Below are 16,470 nucleotides of genomic sequence, written 5' to 3' on the forward strand. Positions count from 1 at the left end.
ATAAATATAAAAATTATATAAGTTATCAAATTAATAGACTTTTCTGCTTTTGCCCACGTTTCGAATAGCCAATAGATGCAGCAGGGAGCCAGAACCCTTTAAATCGGAAGCTCACAACTCAGCCACTAACAAATCCAACTATTATTACGAAGCAGAAAATTTGGATGTCTATCAATTTAACCACTTAAAATAATTTTTCGTTTGGAATTATTAGAGAAGAAGTAGAGAAATTTTCTAAGTCCTAAAACTAGCGTGGCGAGAAATAAGAAAGAAAAAGAAGCGTGTCGAAAAATATCGAGAAATAAAAATAAGACAGTAGCGCGTCGTGACTTAAAAGGCACTAAAATTTTAAAATCGTCGCAAAATTCTAAAGCACCTAAATCTTAGTCTAAAGAAATAGCACTTAAGGGATTTTACGGCAAAGCCTAAAAATCTAAAAATAAAAATAAGCTACGGCAAAACTAAATTTAAAATTAACTACGAACGATAAAAATATTACGATTACACTAAATAAAAGGATACAAAATATAAAAATAAAAAGTGATAAAATTACTTATTTTTATAAAAATATTATTTTTATATTTATTTTATAAAAGTATTAATTTTTATATATAATAAAACTAAATATAATTAATTAAAACTAATTAATTAAAACTAAAACTAGATAATAAATTAATTAAACTAATTTAGGGTTTTAAAAAATAATAATAATTAATATAATCCGTAATTAATGTGAAGTAGGGTTCCTGGGTGCGCCTGTCAGGGTGGCTCCGCGAGTCGTGGAGTTTTATGCCTGCAAACTCCGCGAGTCGTGGAGTTTGAAAGACGTTTTTTTTTCTTTTCTAAAATGATATATAAATATATTTATAGAAAAATAAATTAAAAATATAGCGTTTCGCCGAGTCCCCGGCAGCGGCGCCAAAAACTTGATGTTAAAGCTAAGGGGTATATTTTACTAGAAAATACTATTAAATACGATACAATTTTACACAAGATATTTAATTATTTATTTACAAATGGGATATACCTAAACTTTGCTACAACACTATAGGTAGTGTACCTAATCGTAGAGTAGTATAGTTTTTAGTAAGTCTGGTTCGTTCCACAGGGATCGACTTATTTTACACTATATTTTTAAACAACTATATTTGTACAAAATATATTTTTATATATAATAATAATATAAAAGGGGGTTTTACTGTTTAATGACCGGTTTGTCGATTTTAAAACTTTAGTCGCAGTTAAAACCTAATGTAAAATATTAAATAAATAAAAGAATTAATTTAAAGCGTAAAGTAAATAACGATAATGAAATTACGATAAATAAAATTGCGATAAAATAAAATTACGATAATTAAAGAGTACGAAAATTAAAAGTGCAATTAAATACAAAGATAATAAATAAAAGTGCAATTAAATACAATAACAATAAATAAAAGTGCGATAATTAGAAGTGCAATTAAATATGAAAATAAAGGAATTATGCTTATTTAAACTTCCGTAATCATGATGTTTGACGTGTTGATTTTAGTTTATTCCCATGGGTTAATTGTTCTTTGTCCTGGATTATTTAATATGTCCATACGGATTTGTCCATAATAGTCCATCAGTCATAAATATAAAGAGCGAAAGCCTTCGTCAAATTATTCTTATTCCCGAAGTCAAATATTCCAACTAATTGGGGATTCGAATTGTAACAAGGTTTTAATACTTTGTTTAATGAATACACCAGGTTATCGACTGCGTGTAAACCAAGGTTTTACTACTTTGTTAACAATTACACCAATTACCCTTGAATGTAATTCACCCCTGTTTCAACAAGTCTATTAACTATTAATCCAGTTCCGTGTCCGGTAAAATGAATAATTATTGGTATTTATAGATATCCCGCCCACCGTACCCAGTCAAGCGTATGTGGTTATATATAAATACGTCAAATTATAAGTTTGTATATTAAATTAACAAGGTATTGTTTAGTTAATATAAAACCCATTAATAGCCCATAGTCTAATTTCCACAAGTGTCGTTCTTTTATCCAAACCCCAATTATGTTACAAAGCCCAATTACCCAATTTTAATATTTTTAGCCCAACATCATGATTACTTTGGTATTAAATAAGCATAATAATAACTTAAGCACGAGACATTAATTTAAAAAGGAGAACATAGATTACATTGATTATTTATCGCGTAGTGGTACACGAACAGAGCTCCGACCTTAAACCCGTAAAAATAACTTTTACATAACCCAAACTAATCTAATATAACACTAATCTATACTATATATATATATATATATATATATATATATATATATATATATATATATATATATATATATATATATATATATATATATATATTATATATATATATTATACTACGGAGTATTATTATTATTATTATGTTATTTAAACTCGCAGAATTCGTGGCCTTTTATAGGGATTTCTGATTTTTCAAACTCCGCGAGTCGTGGAGTTTTTGGCCTTCAAACTCCGCGAGTCGTGGAGTTTGATTTTCCAGCTCACATCAATTTGGATCTTAGCTTTGCCGACATAATATATAAATAAATATAATATATAAATAATTTTAAGAATTATTTAAATATTATATTATATTTATGTGCATAGTTGACTTGTAATTTTTAGTCCGTTGCGTCGAGCGTTGAGAGGCCCGTGATTGTCCAAACAACGTAGGTGACCGTGTAATGTTGAAGGTCGCACCTTGGAAAGGTGTGATCCGCTTTGGAAAGCGCGGAAAGTTAAACCCGCGATATATTGGTCCTTTTGAAATCTTGGAGCGTGTTGGACCTGTTGCTTACCGTTTGGATCTTCCGACTCAGTTGAGCGCAGTTCACCCTACTTTTCACGTGTCGAATCTGAAGAAATGTCTTGCCGAATCGGAACTTTTCATCCCTCTCGATGAGCTTACGATTGATGACAAACTCCACTTTGTGGAAGAACCTGTCGAAATCATGGACCGTGAGGTTAAGACTTTGAAGCACAATAAGATTCCAATTGTTCGAGTCCGATGGAATGCCAAATGTGGACCCGAGTTTACCTGGGAACGAGAGGATCAAATGATGCAAAAGTATCCTCACCTCTTCCCGACTTCAACACCCACCTCAGCAAAAATTTCGGGACAGAATTTCCATTAACATGTGGGTAATGTAATGACCCGAATTTTTTGACTTGTTTCTGTGCCTTGTGATTTTAGCGAAACTGCGTATTTGTGCGTACTGTGCTACTTTATACTCTGGAATCTTTATACACATGGCTTACTTTCATTTATGTGTTAAAACGTGCCTTTAAGTACGTAGGTTACTTAACTTGATCACCGGAAACCTTTATGACCGTTAGTGTCACTTGATGTTACGAACAAACTGCGTACTGCGTACACGGTTAATAATAATAATTACTTGGGTTTTTGGATGCTTAATTACGCGTAGTAATTTACTTATGCTTACTAGTTAGTCTTGTTGGACTTTCTACCTTGTTGGGCCTTAGCCCACCATACACTAGTTAGTGGACTATTTAATTAGCTTAATTATTATTAGCTAGTGACCCATTAATATGTAAGACAAATGCCCATTTATTAGAGGGAACATGCTAGCATTTATGTCAAGTATTATCCCTAATGTTGCATGGGATCCCAACATAAGCACCAACTTTAGACAACCATTAACAAAAAAGCAAACTTTTGTCCCCCTTGTCCCCCCCTCAAAATCACGGCCCAAACCCCCCCTTACCCCATTCACCTATAAATACTAGCCTTATTTCATCCATTTTACACTTGCTTTCATTTGTAATTCACACACACACACACACTCTAATTCTCTCTCTAGTCTTTCTCTCTCTAAAAAGTGTAAGTATTTTGAATTTCTCTTCTTCTTCTCCTTCTCATCATCACGAATTCATCATCATCATCATGGGTCTAGCTTTTTAGCTTTTGATCTTGATTACATCTTGTAGATTCAAACATGGATTTGAATCCTTCAAGAACATGGAAGATTCAAGCTTTCTAGCTTTGAATCTTCACCTACTTTGTAGAACTATGTCTTTTAACTTTAAATCTTGTTATTTTGTTATAAAGATTCAAACTTGTATTTGAAATCTTCATGTAACTTAAAGATCCAAGCTTTATGCTTCAAGATCTTCAAGAACAACCAAGATGCAAGCTTTCTAGCTTGGATCTTCATATCTTTTGATGGATCTAAGTTTTCTAAGTTATGATCTCATTATTTTGTTATAAAGATCAAAACTTGTGTTTATGGTCTTCATGTAACTTAAAGATTCAAGCTTTATGCTTCAAGATCTTCAAGAACACTAAAGGTTCAAGCTTTCTAGCTTTGTGACCTTAAAACTTGTGTGAAAGGGATTCAAGCTCTCTAGCTTAGGGTTCCATCACTTTATTTGACTTAGATTATGTTCATACTTGCTTGATTGAAGTAAAGTTTGTAGCTTTAGTTGTAAATGTAACTTGTAATTGTGTTGAGACTAAGGATATGATGTAACCTTGGTTCATCATCCATCTAAGACTCTTAAATGAGTTGTGTTCTTACTTGGTCTTAACATATGGTGTGTATTGATGGTATAATCTTGGTCAAGGTGATGCTAACCCATCAAAGAGTTGTACACTTGAAGCTACAAGCATCAATGATGAGAACCGTGATGAGCATCAAGCGCTAAGAACCCCACCGGAGCACCTTGCTTATTGTTTTCAGGATCTAATCAGACCACCTGGGCTACTGTAAAGTTAATTTTCAGTTATTTCGGTTCGAGTATATGATTTTCCGTTTAGACCTCGTCTTAATCTGAGTTACGGTTTAGGATTTATGGCCTTCCGAAAGTCATTACACCATATTAACGTTGTGCTGAAATTTCTGACCTACTCGCACTTAAACCGTCACCACGGTCAAACGAAGAGGAGTTTGGTTCTGGAAATTGGTAATAAATTAGGGGACTCATATACGGAGCCATAGCCACTGATTACGCATCTTTTCAATTTACGTAGAGGTCGTAGCAGCTGACCGAAGTCAGCCTATTGTTTCGATCTCTATTCTTGTCAAACTTACTTAGCTTTTATGATGATGAACGATGATGATGATGACACTCAAACATATTTTATGCACTATTAAAACTTATGAGGATAACATACTGACCTAGTAATGTTTGACTTAGGTTGACGACCTTTCGGACCGACTTACTACTCGCATACTTTCATTATCGACTTTACCGCTCTTATCACTGTGAGTTATATCATCCCTTTTTACTTTAACTATTTTGGGACTGAGAATACTTGCGCATTTTACGTTTTACATACTAGGCACGAGTACTTAAACTTTATATATGTGTGGGTTATACAACGACATAAACTTTCCCCTTAGCTCGGTAATGTTTAGTCATTGGTTTTTGAACCGGTGAACGCGAATCTTAGATATGGATCCATAGGGTTTGACATCCCCACTCGGGCTAGTCACGCTAGCATTTAACGGGTGTTTAATACTTCGTAAACATACGCACTCGCCAAGTGTACTTTTAGGGGGTTATAAACGTTAAGTTAGTTACCAAGTGCCCACGGTTAAACATATACTTTTCATACTGTTTAGAAACGCTGTTTGAAGCACTGAAATCTCGTGGCCTACCTTACATTATTGTTACAACTTAAACAATAGCTCACCAACATTATTGTTGACGTTTTTAAGCATGTTTTCTCAGGTGCTTAGAGGTTTGTTGATTCTGCTGTTTAGATTTGCTGTCTTGCTGTTTAGACTTGCTGTTAAGGACCTGCTGTGCTAGAATTCCGCTGCATAATCTTAGAGATGTCTCAATCATGGAACTTTTCTTTTGCATTCGTAGTTTATGTTATTTTCAAATAATGACTTTGTAAAGACCTTTGTGCCACGTTATCTTTTGTAAACACTATCTTTTATGAATGCAAAACTGGTTTTCAAACAGCATGTAGTATTTGACTGTGTAAAGATCCTGTTGTTGACGAATCGTACACGATGGTTTTGTACGGGGTGTCACATGTTCATGTTTGTAAACTTAAGGTTTACTTTCTTAAAAGATCAAAGCCTTGGCTTGAATCTTTCTAAGTATGAATAACCATGAACTTATTACTTGTAGATTTAGTTTATTTCTTCAATTCTTGCACTTTCAATTCGTGATTCATGTTGTTATTGGTATTAATCTTGATTTCATTTTTCTTGAACTAAAGTTAACTTTGTAAGTTCAAGAACATGGAAGTATAACTTTCTAGTTATAACTTCATATACTTATGAAAGATCTAAGTTTCTATAGCTTATGGTCTACTTATTTTGTTGTAAACAAGTGCTTATAAGCTTATATATATTTTACAAGATGAAAATCTAAGTTTCATAACTTATGGTTTCATTAAAGTAAAGATAAAAGTCTTATAACTTAGGATCTAACTTAAGAACACTAGATCTAGACTTTCTAGTCTAGGATCTTTAAGATCTAACTAAGAACTAAGTTCTACAACTTAAGATCTTGTTTATTTAGTTTACTTTCAAGTTTGTAGCTTAATATTACTAGTAGAACTCATGTATGTGTCGGATCTAAGATCTTGATGTAACTTTGGTTCATCAAACTACATACAAATCTTAAGTGAGTTGTGCTACATATCTTAGACTTACACTAGTGTTATGATGGTCAAACCTTGGTTAAGATGATGCAAACCCATCAACGAGTTGTACACTTGAAGCTATACGCATCAAGGATGAGAACCGTGATGAGCATCAAGCACCAAGAACCCACCAGAACACTTTTAATTACTGTTTTTGGAACTGATCAGACTACCTGGGCTACTGGAAAGTTTATTTTTAGTTAGTTCGGTTCGAGTAGATGATTTTCTGTTTAGACCTCATCTTAATCCGAGTTACGGTTTAGGATCTATGGCCTCCCGAAAGTCACTACACCCTATTAACGTTGTGCTGAAATTTCTGAGCTACTCGCACTTAAACCGTCACCACGGTCAAACGAAGACGAGTTTATTTCTGGAAATTGGTCAGCCTCTAGGGGACTCATATATGGAGCCATGGCCACTGGTCTCACCTCATTTCAGTTTGTATAAAGGTCGTGGCGACGGAACGAAATCAGCCTTTGTTTCAAACCCTAGTCTTGACTTAAAATTTACTTTACACTTTTTGTTTAATGATGAATGATGACAGTACTTAAGACCTAATTTACATAATTTTAAACCTTTAGGGACAATTTACTGACTTAGTAACTTTTGACTTAGGTTGAGGACTTTCCGGACCAACACACTTGCTTACTTTCCCGTATCAACTTTAACTACTTAATCACTGTGAGTTATAGCATCCCTTTTTACTTTAACTATTTTGGGAACTGAGAATACATGCGCATTTTACGTTTTACATACTAGGAACGAGTACTTAAACTTTATATATGTGTGGGTTATATAACGGCATAAACTTTCCCCTTAGCTCGGTAACGTTTAGTCATTGGTCTTTGAACCGGTGAACGCGAATCTTAGTGTGATGACCCGGAAATTTCTGACCAAATTTAAACTTAATCTTTGTATGATTAACATTTTTGACACGATAAGCAAAGTCTGTAAAACTGAATCTCAAAATTTTTGAACTACTTTTATATATTTAAATACCCTTCGGTTGTTTTCGACGATTCGCGAACAATTATATGTAAATAGATACATATATACTATAACTTGAAAATGTAACGATGTATTAATTGTTTGATACCGTACATTAAACTTATTGGTTTAAATATCTATTTTAATATATATGATAAGTTGAAATATTTATTATTAAAATTAATTATAAATAACTTCCAATGTGTATTTAAAAACTGATTTATGTATATTAAAAAGATATATACATATATATAATTTCAAGTTATTTAGTAAATGATAGTAACATTCATTTATTGATTCGATTGATATTTAGATAAGTTAACTAAAGCGTTTAAGATGAACCAGTAAAACACTAATTTGCTACAGTATTTTCAAATTGCTACAGTACCCAAAATGCTACATTGTCTTCGAAAATCACTATTTGCTACAGTGACATTGACTTTGCTACAGTAAAAATTGACTTTGCTACAGTAACTGTGCTACAGTAAACACCATTTCAAAATATATATATATATATATATATATATATACTACGAGACGATGATTTATAGAAGTAAATAACCAAAACACTTAATTGATTAAAGCTACACTTAGAGTGACATAGTTATCAATGATTAAGTTTATATTTTGACAAAGGTACGAGTCACGAAACGAAAAGTACTAGTTTTCTCAGCGTACGAAAGGGCATTCGAAAAATTGAAACCGGGACATAAGTCGAGTGACAACGTACGACTTATCGGAACAAAAATTACAAGTGAACTATGCATGTGAATTTAATATAATATATAATTAATTATATAAATTAAATATATTATATATATTATATTAAATTATGTCGACGAGCTAAATTACAAAAATATGTGAGCTGGAAAAACGGGCCATGCGATCGCATGGCAAATGGCCTTCAGAACCATACGATTGTATGGGGTCTGAATTCAGGCCACACCTATAAAAGCTCGAGCATATCTGTTTCTGATTCATTCCATTACTCCGTATTTATTTACTTATTATTATTATTATTATTATTATTATTATTATTATTATTATTATTATTATTATTATTATTATTATTATTATTATTATTATTATTATTATTATTATTAAGAATATTAATAATATTAAATCTTATTATTATTAATATTATTCTTATTATTAGTATTACACATAAAATACTACAACGAGGTTTTGCTCGAATAAATTCAAAACAAGTTTTATGAGCGGGATAAAGTTAAGGAAATTATGGGTTATTGTCAAGGAGGTTATGGGTAATGTTCGGGGGTATATTTGTGAATCAAATATAGTATTTATCATCTCCGTTACGTCTACGTACCTTCCTATAATATTAAATCACAATATTGATATGTAAGCATTTATATCTTATCTATTATATATTAATAGTGTATCCATGTCTAGTGCTCGAATATATATTTATACATACTTGTATACTAAATTTCGTCGTTAAACAGTTTATAATGAATCACGAATTAAATACATATATTATTGGTAAAAGTTATATGATATACATGTTTTCGGAAAGCTGGCGAAAAATCAATAACTTTTCATTTGGATATCGAATAAATTCGATGAACGGGTTAAAAGATATGATCAACTGAATTATGATTGACGTTAATTGAAATTGCTTTTGAATCTACAATTAAGATTTAAACAACTTGTTTACGAGATTGATAAATTGGATTTTTGAATATTACCAACCGAGTAAATGAATCCTTATATAAGGTACGTCTCGTTTTGTTAAACAACTGTCAAAATTGACTTTTTGAAACGACTTTGGATAACTTTTGTATGTCGATCTCGAGCATTAGAATTGTGATACACTATGACCTGACCTAGCTTGATAGACATTTATTGACCAACATATGTTCTCTAGGTTGAGATCTACGGTTATTTGGTAATCCGAGTTTCGATCACATTTTGGTGAACGACTTTATATGCTGCTAAGGTGAGTTTCATTTGCTCCATTTTTAAATGCTTTTGCAATATATATTTTTGAGCTGAGAATACATGCACTTTATTTTAAACAATGGACACTAGTACAAACTAAATTTTATACTGAGTTTGAACCGAAAATCCCTTAGCTTTGGTAACTAGTAACTGCCGGTTATAAGAATTGGTGGGCGCGAGTAGTAGTATATGGATCCATAGGGCTTGATATCCCCGTCCGAGCTAGAGCACTAGCCTTTTAACGGACGTATGCTATTTGAGAAGCGTACACGTTGGTTTGCGTGTATTATTAAGATGATTATACAAAGGGTACAAATTATATATACGTTAAGTTTAGTTACCAGGGTGCTCAATTTCGTAGAATATTTTGATAAATGTTTCTGGATTGAACAACTGAAATATTGTGATCCACGTTTATATACAGATTATGCGCAACATTAAAGCTATGAACTCACCAACCTTTGTGTTGACACTTTTAAGCATGTTTATTCTCAGGTTTCTAGAAGTCTTCCGCTGTTTGCTTATATGTGATACAAGCTATGTGCATGGAGTCATACATGGTTTATTCAAGAAAACTTTGCATTCACAAAATCATCACCGTGTATCTTATTTTGACTTCATTGTCAACGGATGTATTATGGTAAACTATTATTTATGGTGATTGTCTATATGTAGAAATCATCAAACGTTGAAAACCTTAAAAATTGATATTCATTTATTGTGTACCTTTTGAAAAGAATGCAATGTTTACAAAACGTATCATATAGAGGTCAAATACCTCGCAATGAAATCAATGAATGACGTGTTCATCCATATGGATTTGGAGCGATCGTCACACTTAGATATGGATCCATAGGGTTTGACATCCCCACTCGGGCTAGTCGCGCTAGCATTTAACGGGTGTTTAATACTTCGTAAACATACGCACTCGCCAAGTGTACTTTTAGGGGGTTATAAACGTTAAGTTAGTTACCAAGTGCCCACGGTTGAACATATACTTTTCATACTGTTTTGAAATGCTGTTTGAAGCACTGAAATCTCGTGGCCTACCTTACATTACTGTTATACTTAAACTATAGCTCACCAACCTTTGTGTTGACGTTTTTAAGCATGTTTTTCTCAGGTGCTTAAGGTTTGCTTGCTTCCGTTGTACTAGTCATGCTTTGTAGACACCCGCTGCGCTTATTAGAGATGTCACCACATGAAACGTTTATTTTGCATTCAAACTATATTACTTTTGAAACGATGTATTTGTAACGACCTATGGGTCACGTACTATTATTACTTGCTATTCGTAGAAGCACATACTTTTGGTTGTTAAACATTTGACGTTGGTTAAAACGTCACTTCATTTTATGAATGCAAACTTATTTTGAAATCGCATATAGTGTTTGACCTTGTAATGATCTTGTTGTTGATGGTCCGTACATGTTGATTTAGTACAGGCGTCACAATTCATGACCATCATAGAAAATATGCAGAACCATCATGAGGATCAAATGAAGAACCAGTAACTGAAGAACCAGCAGAGGCTGGTGCAGCACACAACACTTAGACAAATCATGCTCCATTACAAGCATGATGGTTTCCTTATGTTGTCTACATCAATTTTGCACTATTAAACTGACATTGAAGACGAAGTTGAACAGAGAAGGACATGAGTCGCCAGCTGACAAGTGACCTTACAAGACAACAATGAAATGCAGAAGCTTAACCCAGGCACAGTTCATGGTTAATGCTTTGTCAACGCATATGGAACCCAACATTCGATTTGTTTAATCAATTCGAATGTTCAAAGGGTTGTTTCTGCAATTAGCTACCGAAAAAGGAAAGGGGAGTCACGTGCTTCCTGCCACAGTTGTTGGCTGAGTAAAAACATACTTTGTACCAGTGAACAATAGATCAATTACACAATTATTAGGGCTCCTATAAATAGTTGAAACCACAATTGTATAAATTAATGGTGTGGGTATTAAATCGATAGAGTCCAAACCTTGTATAAACTTCATTCACTCGAAAGCTATCCAGGTGTAATCTGTATCAACCGATTATCTATTCCGCCAAAGGATAACCGTGATTCTTTGAGATTGTATCAATAAAAGAATATCGTTGAAATTTACATATGACTCTAATTTAATTGCTTGTTAATTAGTAGTATATAATTAAACTGATTAATTTACTTAATTAACAAAAAGAATTTTATTCACCCCTTCTACAAATTTCTTGTTGTTAAATCGGGACCAACAAAGACCCGTGAAGTCACGGATTGATGGAAAAAAACGTACTAACTGTTTATCAGAAGCTACAATTGTAGATGAACCTCATCCTCCTATACTTGCATGAAAAACGGATTGATGTTCTAATCTATAAATTAAATAAGGTGAATTTAAACTGTCTTGAATATGATATGAAAAAGAATCCTCTAAAAGTTAAGGTATCAATAAAACTATCATTTTAAGTGTCTTTGATCACCAAACATGATATAGATAGTAGTTAAACATATAATTAAAATTTATGTTTTTTTTAATAATTATATTAAAATTTAACAAACGTGATAATTAATTAATTTAGATTTACAATTTTACAAACTTAAAAACTGATTTTTATAAATTCGACAAAAATAACAGAGTAAGTTTCAAAAATATGTAAATCAGCTTGTAATAGATAATAACATAGATATCTAATCTGAAATTACAAATATAAAATTATACCCATTTTAATGATGTTGATTACAAATTAAAATAAACAACATTTATATGTAACCGAATATAAAATTTTAAAATTATAATCGAGATCTGGAAAGATAAATAGAAAAATGTACATTGAAGATGACTTGGATGTTGAGAATGTGAGAATTTTTTGAAATTAAATGTAGTGAATTATGTGAGAAAATTGAATATAAGTGGTGCATTTAATAATTCTTCAGAAACTACAATTGTAGATGAACTTCATCCTTCTATTCTCGCATGAAAAATTAATTTATGCCCTAATCCATAGAATAAAGAAGGTAAATTTAAATTGTTTTGTATATGATATATGCAAGAAACTCTCTATAGTTTAAGGTATCAACAAAACTACGTAGTATCATTTTAACTGTCTTTAATCACCAAACATGATATATACTAGTGAATAGACCTGTGAATTCACGGGTTTTTTAAAATAAAATATATAAAAATCAAATTTAAAGTGACATTAGTACATTCAGTTTATGAATAACATATGAAATTTGATTAATTTGAATGTGACAACATAAAGAGTATAGACGTGTACGTGATAAATAAACAAATTGATAAATTGATGTTATTTAGTGCAATTTGAGATGTGAAAAATAAATAAAATATGAAAATAAAAAACATATGAGTGCCCATATACATTTGTAATACCTATGTCAGTCTGATTCAAATTAAACATAAGACAGTATGATTCAAATTTAAGATGAATATAAGACTAGTATGATTCAAATTTTAAGATGAATGTGGATAGATATAACCCATTAATACCTACGTCAAATTCATAGTTTTGAGAACACCATAAAGCTTTTTAACATGTGTTTAAAATGAAATTATATTTCTCACATAACCATCAAAGCTATTATAAGCAATAAGCTATAAGCTATAATAAATAAAACAAAACCTCAAAGCATTACCTTATTAAGCTGAGAACATGCTCAATATTTATCATTATACATATAACTTTCTTTAAGAAATTTATAAAAGAGAAATAGGTCACCAAGAACAAATAAAAAGACTAATCTCCATAACCCAGATTAAAGACCTCCACACTACAGAAACTAACAAATGAAGAGTAAAAAGCTACCAAAATGAACACATACCCACAAAGGAAAGAACATATGACCAATTACCCATTCTACCAAGACTTGACCCGCTCAATTGGTAATTCTCTCAAAGTGTTTTCATTTTGTCAACCTGAATGACAAGAAAAGAATGAGTCACCGCTAGTTATAATTCGTCAATTCATAATTAAAATGGTAAGAAAAGATTACATAGTGATGAGAACAAACCTTTAATCACCAAATTAACAAATGTTGAACATCCTCCAAACTTTTCATATTCTTAACCTTTTCCCTGTACTAAACTTAAAATCAGAGTCCGATGAAAAACACCAGATTTAAATTGACAAATATTAGAAACGGTACTAAGTTTCTATAGATTGAATATGTGCAGTTTAACGTTGATTATTTCACAACATGTAACATCTTTTTTCTTAACTACGGATAAAAGATGTAACATGTAATGGTTCTACTTACAGCAAGAATTGAACAACTTAATAAAAACAGTGAATGGATTCAAATTTCTATTTTATATCATAATAGGCAAAGCAATCTACAATGAGTCTAGAATTAGCACTTAAAATGTGCAGACCGAGAATTACGCCAAACAAATAAAAGTCGCAGTATTTCAAGATTAAAAATTAGAGGTATTTCTGATGCAACACACCTTCCAACTCCATGACGTATAATACTCCAATACTATAATAGAGCTAAAGTATAAAAAATCACTAAACGAATAAATTAAAATTATAGATAACCTGAAAATGAAAATGTATATATGGTTGCATCTTGTAGAAGAACAACGATTATTCATGGCAGCTGTACATTTATAACACATATTCCACGGCAAGCATATATAGCAACTAACAGAAAAAAAATCTATAAAAGTTATGTAGTCCAACTTTGCACATAGACATAACGAATCACTCACATCTCATTTATTTGTATCATGTATATTTCTGTCAGCTCTTTCCACAAGCCATTTTCCAGATGCCTTTCATAGAAGAACACTTCACGACTTGCTTTTACAGCCAATGCAGAGGTGCTTCGGGTACCATAACGTTTCTAATCGAAAAAAATATAATAATAAATTATCAAGAGATCCTGAATAGCAAATTATAAAAAGTTGAGTACCTTATTTACCTGGGCAGACACTATGCCAACAAATACAGAACTCAATTGGTGCTCGAACTCGGGAGAATATATTTGAGGAAGCATACTAAGTTCATCTTTAACAGTGTTTCCCATCCGTTTATTAACCATCTCATCAACAGGAATTTCACCATCACCGTATTGATTTAAAAGATCTCTAAAACCATGCTCCAATCTTTGAGCCTGAATACAGAACAAAATATTCAAACATTACAATAAGTAACTTACAATAAACATTGAATTGAAGAAAAAAAACATGAGTTATGCTATTAACTATTGAAAAAAACATGAGTTATAAAAATGTACATATGCATTATATCCATGTTAGCAGTATGGGATGACATTCAAAAACACTACACACAAATTAAAAAAAAATAAAAATTAACAATCACAAAAGGAGTGTAGGACCATAAGTATCCTTATAATAACCTTCTAAGGTTGGTTCTAAAGGTATCAGTATCATGGATATATTATTGGACCATTTCACCAATCTCAGTCTAAAGAGCTTCAGTATTATTTATGAAGATTAAGATTATTGGTCCTAATTATTTCAAGGGAGTTCTATAATATGCCATCGATGAAGGAAAAAAATGATAGTAGAAAGAATGACTATGGAAGTTGCATCAATACACATCTCTTCCAAGATTAGTTCTCTTAATCAATTCTTGCTTTGTTCAAATAAATTCAATTAACTTGATCAAAAAGACATGTGGAAACTGACCATATCCCGACCATTTAACTCGTTTAAACATGTAAAGAAAATGACATGTGTAAAAAGTTTTAGTTGTTCAGAAGCCTGATATGTCAAATTTAAAAAGCATAAATAGATATGTACCTCTTCAAGGGTACATATGCACACCAACTGAATAAATATTACTGTAATAACATTAACAAAAGATGAATGAAAAGATGAGACAATACATATTACCTCTTCAAAAGTTGTTACACTAATTGAGTACTTGATTAGCTATTCTTCTGTAACTTTTTTGGCCCAACAGTTACATTGTTAAGTCTTTATACAATCTAAACAAATGGGTCAAGATTGACATGGAATATAATAGCAACACTAAAACACACCATTAATCAAAGATAACTATAATTATAAACTATAAGTGTTAAAGCAAATTGCAATTATTAGTTTTTTTCTTGCAGGCATTTCAACAAATACTTTGTGCACTCTCATCAGAAAAGAACAATCTGCAAAGATTCAAGCATAAGTAAAACAATTGATGAAAAAGTGATTCATAACCCATACAAAGATGAATATTTAAGCCATTAATAGCCGATTGAATCAAAGAACACTTTTTTAGAGAAATTAAAAAATACGAAGTGATAAATAAAGCTACCATATATGTGATTTTCCATGAAAATCTCCCAATCTGCAAATTTCATAAAGAATTAGAATAACATGCATCTGTTGTATCAATAATCTAATGATAAAATTAGGGCAAATCGAACATGAAGTACAGAATTAGGGCAAATCGCGTTTGGATGAAAAAAGCTTACCAATGGCTCTGAAGAAATCGTTGATGCGATTTGGATGATGATGACGACGATTGAAGATGATGAAAGTTGATGGAGCAGGTGAATAGAAGAAAATATGATGAAGGTAGATGGCTTTGGAGGAAAATGGAACTAATATGTGAGAAACCCTAGAAGCAAGCAAGCGTGCTCTGTAATTTTGTGTGTCTCAAAAATTAAGCCGTATAACATACATATGTGTTTTTGTTATAGAATCTAGCACCTGAAAATTTCAAATTGGCAAATTTAAAAACTTTTTTTTTTTAAATTTTATTTACTTTAATTAATTAAAAAGATTAATAATAATGACATCATGGTAATGCGTTAGATTTTTTTTTAATCATTTTTGATTTTTTTTAAAGCTTGGTTAAACCTTTTAAATGACATCATCTTTTTAGTGTAATATTAGA

The 16,470-nt window shown here is 31.6% G+C and overlaps 1 long non-coding RNA gene across 1 annotated transcript; it reads right to left on the minus strand.

The window, feature by feature from the left end:
* Positions 1-13,935: 13,935 nt before the first annotated feature.
* On the minus strand, positions 13,936-15,639 carry LOC139845332 (uncharacterized). Its single transcript, XR_011758281.1, has 3 exons — positions 15,468-15,639; positions 14,531-14,722; positions 13,936-14,452 (listed from the first exon to the last, which is right to left on the minus strand). It is a non-coding gene; the product is annotated as an uncharacterized lncRNA (long non-coding RNA).
* Between the last annotated feature and the right edge of the window lie 831 nt (positions 15,640-16,470).

Source organism: Rutidosis leptorrhynchoides, chromosome 4 (genome assembly GCF_046630445.1).
Source record: "Rutidosis leptorrhynchoides isolate AG116_Rl617_1_P2 chromosome 4, CSIRO_AGI_Rlap_v1, whole genome shotgun sequence".
NCBI lineage: Eukaryota > Viridiplantae > Streptophyta > Magnoliopsida > Asterales > Asteraceae > Rutidosis > Rutidosis leptorrhynchoides.